Below are 6,078 nucleotides of genomic sequence, written 5' to 3' on the forward strand. Positions count from 1 at the left end.
CTCCTCCTCCTCCTCCTCCTCCTCCTCCTTCTTCTCCTCTGCCTCCTCCTCTTCTTCTTCTTCATCTTCATCTTCCTTGTCTTCTTCATCTTCTTTCTTCTTTCTCTTCTTCTCTCTTCTTTCTTCTTCCTCTTCCTGTCTTTCTTCCTCTCCTTCCTCCTTCCTCCTACTCCTCCTCTTTCTCCTTCTCCTCCTTCTCCTTCTTCTCCTTCTCCTCCTCCTCCTCCTCCTTCTCCTTCTTTCTTCTTTCTTCTTCTTTTTGAGAAAGGGTCCCATTCTGTTACACAGGCTGGAGTGCAGTGGCATGATCATAGCTCACTGCAGCCTTGAATTCCCAGGCTCAAGCAAGCCTCCTGCCTCAGCCTCCTGAACAGCTGGGACTACAGGTGTGCACAACTACGCCCAGCTAATTTTATTTATTTTTAATAGTGGCAAGGTCTCACTATGTTGCCCAGGCTGGTCTTGAACTCCTGGGCTGAAGCAGTCCTCCCACTTTGGCCTCCCAAAGTGTTAGGATTACAGGCATGAGCCACCACACCCAGCCTCTTACTTTTTGTCTACAAGTTTTATAGCTTTACATTTTACATTGAAGTCCATGGTCCATTATGAGTTAATTTTTATATGTGGTGTGAGACTTAGGTTGAAGTTATTATTATTATTTTCATTATTTTTGCCTATGGATGTCCAATTGCTCTAGCACCATTTGTTGAATGGTTATCATCTTACTCCATTGAATTGCTCTTGTACCTTTGTTAAAAATAGGTTGGGCATATTTGTGTGGGTTTATTTCTGGGTCATCTATTCAGTCCATTGATCTATTTGTCATATCTCTGTCAATACTACTGTCATGATTTCTATATAATAAATCTTGAAATCACATAAACTGATTCTTCATTCTTTTTCAAAATTGCTTTAGATATTCTAGACTCTTTGCTTTTCCTTACAAATTTTAGAATCTTTTCCACATCTATACCAGTTTTTCTGAGATTTTGATAGAAATTGCAGAGAACAGACATCTTTGCTATGTGAAGTCTTCCAATCCATGAACACAAGTATCTTCATTTATTTAGGCTTTTAAAACTTCTTTCATTTGTGTTTAATAATTTTCATCATATAAATCCTATAGATTTATTAAATTTATACCTATTTCATTTTTTTGAGTGATTGTAAATGGCATTGTATTTAAAATTTTGGTGTCCACATGTCCATTGCTAGTGTATAAAAATACATTTTTTTGTATGCTTAGTTTGTATCTTGTAACTTTCCTGAACTCATATATTACTTCTAGGATGTTTGTGTTTTTAGATTCCTTGGGATTTTTATGTAGACAATCAAGTCATTGCAAAAGAGTTTTATTTCTTCCTTTGAATTTGTATGTCTTTTCTTGTCTTATTGCACTAGCTATAGCTTTCAGCACTATATTGAATATAATGATGAGACCTGACATCCCTGCCTTGTTCCCAATCTCAGGGGAAAACATTAAGTAAGTATAAGTATAACATAGTTTTTAAAAATGCTCTTTATCAAGGTAAGGAAGCTTCTCTCTATTCCTACTTTTTCTGTGTTTTATCACGAATGGGTGTTGAATTTGCTTTTCCTACATTGATGGATACCATCATGTGATTTTCTTCTTTAATCCATTAATATGGTGGATTATATTAATTGGTATTTAAATGTTAAGCCAACCCTGCATCCCTAGAATAAACCCCACTTGGTCATGATGCGTAATTCTTTTTACACACTGTTGAATTCTGTTTGTTAATGTCTTGTTAAAGATTTTCACATGTATACACATGACGGATGTTAGTCTGTAGTTTTGTATTTGTTTGTATTGTCTTTGTCTGGTTTTGCTATTATGATAATAGTAGCTTCATAAAATATATTGGAATTGTTTCTTCCTCTTCTATTTACTGGAAGACATTGTATAGAATTGGTGTTAATTTTTTAAACACTTGGTAAAATTCTGCAGTGAAACTACCTGGTCCTGACAGATTCACAGCCGAATTCTACCAGAGGTACAAAGAGGAGCTAGTACCATTCCTTCTGAAACTATTCCAATCAATAGAAAAAGAGGGAATCCTCCGTAACTCATTTTATGAGGCCAGCATCATCCTGAAATCAAAGCCTGGCAGAGACACAACAAAAAAAGAGAATTTTAGACCAATATCCCTGATGAACAGGGATATTGGCAACAATCCTCAATAAAATATTGGCAAACAGAATCCAGCAGCACATCAAAAAGCTTATCCACCATGATCAAGTGGGCTTCATCCCTGGGATGCAAGGCTGGTTCAACATATGCAAATCAATAAACGTATCCATCATATTAACAGAACCAAAGACAAAACCCACTTGATATCTCAATAGACGCAGCAAAGGCCTTCGACAAAATTCAACAGCCCTTCATGCTAAAAACTCTCAATAAACTAGGTATTGATGGGACGTATCTCAAAATAATAAGAGCTATTTATGACAAACCCACAGCCAATATCATACTGAATGGGCAAAAACTGGAAGCATTCCCTTTGAAAACTGGCACAAGACAGGGATGCCCTCTCTCACCACTCCTATTCAACATAGTGTTGGAAGTTCTGGCAATGAGGCCGGAGAAAGAAATAAAAGGTATTCAATTAGGAAAAGAGGAAGTCAAATTGTCCCTGTTTGCAGATGACATGATTGTATATTGAGAAAACCTCATTGTCTCAGCCCAAAACCTCCTGAAGCTGATAAGCAACTTCAGCAAAGTCTCAGGACACAAAATCAATGTGCAAAAATCAGAAGCATTCTTATACACCAAATAATAGACAAACAGAGAGCCAAATCACGAGTGAACTCCCATTCACAATTGCTTCAAAGAGAATAAAATACCTAGAAATCCAACTTAGAAGGGATGTGAAGGAACTCTTCAAGGAGAACTACAAACCACTGCTCAATGAAATAAAAGAGGACACAAACAAATGGAAGAACATTCTGTGCTCACGGATAGGAAGAATCAATACTGTGAAAATGGCCATACTGCCCAAGGTAATTTATAGATTCAATGCTATCCCCATCGAGCTACCAATGACTTTCTTCACAGAATTGGAAAAAACTACCTTAAAGTTCATATGGAATCAAAAAAGAGCCCCCATTGCCAAGACAATCCTAAGCCAAAAGAACAAAGCTGGAGGCATCATGCTACCTGACTTCAAACTATACTACAAGGCTACAGTAACCAAAATAGCATGGTGCTGATACCAAAACAGAGATACAGACCAATGGAACTGAACAGAGCCCTCAGATATAATACCACACATCTACAACCATCTGATCTTTGACAAACCTGACAACAACAAGAAATGGGGAAAGGATCCCCTATTTAATAAATGGTGCTGGGAAAACTGGCTAGCCATATGTAGAAAGCTGAAACTCGATCCTTTCCTTACACTTTATACAAAAATTAATTCAAGTTGGATTAAAGACTTAAACGTTAGACCTAAAACCCATAAAAACCCTAGAAGAAAACTTAGGCAATACCATTCAGGACACAGGCATGGGCAAGGACTTCATGACTAAAACACCAAAAGCAATGGCAACAAAAGCCAAAATAGACAAATGGGATCTAATTAAACTAAAGAGCTTCTGCACAGCAAGAGAAACTGTCATCAGAGTGAACAGGCAACCTACAGAATGGGAGAAAATTTTTACAATCTACCCATCTGACAAAGGGCTAATATCTAGAATCTACAAAGAACTTAAACAAATTTACAAGAAAAAAATCAAACAACCCCATCAAAAAGTGGGCAAAGGATATGAACAGATACTTCTCAAAAGAAGACACTTATGCAGCCAACAGACACATGAAAAAATGCTCATCATCACTGGCCATCAGAGAAATGCAAATCAAAACCACAATGAGACACCATCTCACACCAGTTAGAATGGCGATCATTAAAAAATCAGGAAAAAACAGGTGCTGGAGAGGATGTGGAGAAATAGAAACATTTTTACACTGTTAGTGGGACTGTAAACTAGTTCAACCATTGTGGAAGACAGTGTGGTGATTCCTCAAGGATCTAGAACTAGAAATACCATTTGCCCCAGAGATCCCATTACTGGGTATATACCCAAAGGATTATAAATCCTGCTACTATAAAGACACATATACACATATGTTTATTGTGGCACTATTCACAATAGCAAAGACTTTGAACCAACCCAAATGTTCATCCATGATAGACTGGATTAAGAAAATGTGGCACATATACACCATAGAATACTATGCAGCCATAAAAATGGATGAGTTCATGTCCTTTGTAGGGACATGGATGAAGCTGGAAACCGTCATTCTGAGCAAACTTTGCAAGGACAGAAAACCAAACACTGCATGTTCTCACTCATAGGTGGGAACTGAACAATGAGAACACTTGGGCACAGGGTGGGGAATATCACACACCAGGGCCTGTCATGGGGTGGGGGAAGGGGAGAGGGATAGCATTGGGAGAAATACCTAATGTTAATGATGAGTTAATGGGTGCAGCACACCAACATGGCACATGTATACATATGTAACAAACCTGTATGTTTTGCACATGTACCCTAGAACTTAAAATATAATTTAAAAAATAAATAAAAAATAATATAAAAAAAGAAACTACCTGGTCCTGGGGGTTTCTTTTTAGGAAATTTAAAAATTACAAATTCAATTGCCTTAGTAATTATAGGGATATTAAAATTATCTGTTTCATATTGGGTGAATTGTGGCAGTTCATGTTTTTTGAGGAATTGGCCCATTTCCACTAGGTTGTTAAATTTATATGTGCAGAGTTGTTCACAGTATTCCTTATTGTATTGATGTCTGTGGGGTCTGTAGTGTTATTATCTGTTTCATTCTCAATTCTGTTCATGTGTGTCTTCTCTTTCCTTGTTCTCTCTTTTTGGTTAGTTTTGCTAGAATTTTTTGATGTTATTAATCTTTTCAAAGAACTCTGTGTTTCATTGGTTTTCTCTGTCATTTTTTGGTTTTTAACTTTATTGATTTCTATTCTTAACTTTATTATTTCCTTTCTTCTGTTTGGTTTGGATTTATTTTGCTCTTCCTTTTCTTGGTTCTCAAACTAGGAGGTTAGATTGTTGATTTCAGAATTCTTTATTTGCTAGTTATGCATAACGCTATAAATTTCCCTCCCAGCAATGCTTTAGCTGGTTCCACAAATCTTGATAGGTTGTATTTTAATTGTCATTAAATTTAATGTAGTTTTAAAATTTACATTTAGACTTTCTCTTTGGCCATAGATTATTTAGATATGCACCATTTAGTTTCTAAGCGATGGAATATTTTCCTAATATCTTTCTGTTATTGACTTCTGGTTTGATTCCACCGTGGCCAGAAAAAATACTCTCCATGATTTCAATTCTTCTAATTCTGCTAATGTTTGTTTTATGATCCAGGATATGGTCTAACTTAGCATATGTTCTGTGGGTGCTTGAAAACAGTGTGTATTCTGCTGCTGTTATGGAGAGCATTCTATAAACGTTGATTAGATTTTGTTGACTCATGGTGTTGTTAAGTTTTTCCGTATTCCTGCTGATATCCTGCCTAGTTGCTGTATCAATTATTGGCAGATGAGTGTTGAAGTCTCCAATTGTAATTGTGGTCAATCCTATCAGTTTTTGCCTCACATATTTACAGGTCTGTTGTTTACTGCACACATATTTAGGATTGCTATGTCTTCCTGATTGACCCTTTTATCATTATGTTATAATATCCTTCTCTATGTCTAGTAATTTACTTTGCTCTGAAGCTGACTTTATCTGATATTAATATAGCTACTCCCACTTTCTTTTGATTAACGTTTGCATGTGATTTTTTTCTATCTTTTTACTTTTAGCTTGCTTATATTATTTTATTTGAAGTGACTCTCTTGTAGCTAGCATGTAGTCAGTCATGTTTTTCAATTCACTCTGCCAAGCTTTGTCGTTGAATTGGTGTATTTGGGTCATTGATATTTAATATAATAATTGATATATTAAGGTTTAAGTCTGCCATTTTTTATTGTTTTCTGTTTGTTCTTTCTAACCATATCAGACAGTGTTACA

This window comes from Colobus angolensis, unplaced genomic scaffold (assembly GCF_000951035.1).
Source record: "Colobus angolensis palliatus isolate OR3802 unplaced genomic scaffold, Cang.pa_1.0 Scaffold34, whole genome shotgun sequence".
In the NCBI taxonomy this organism is placed as follows: domain Eukaryota; kingdom Metazoa; phylum Chordata; class Mammalia; order Primates; family Cercopithecidae; genus Colobus; species Colobus angolensis.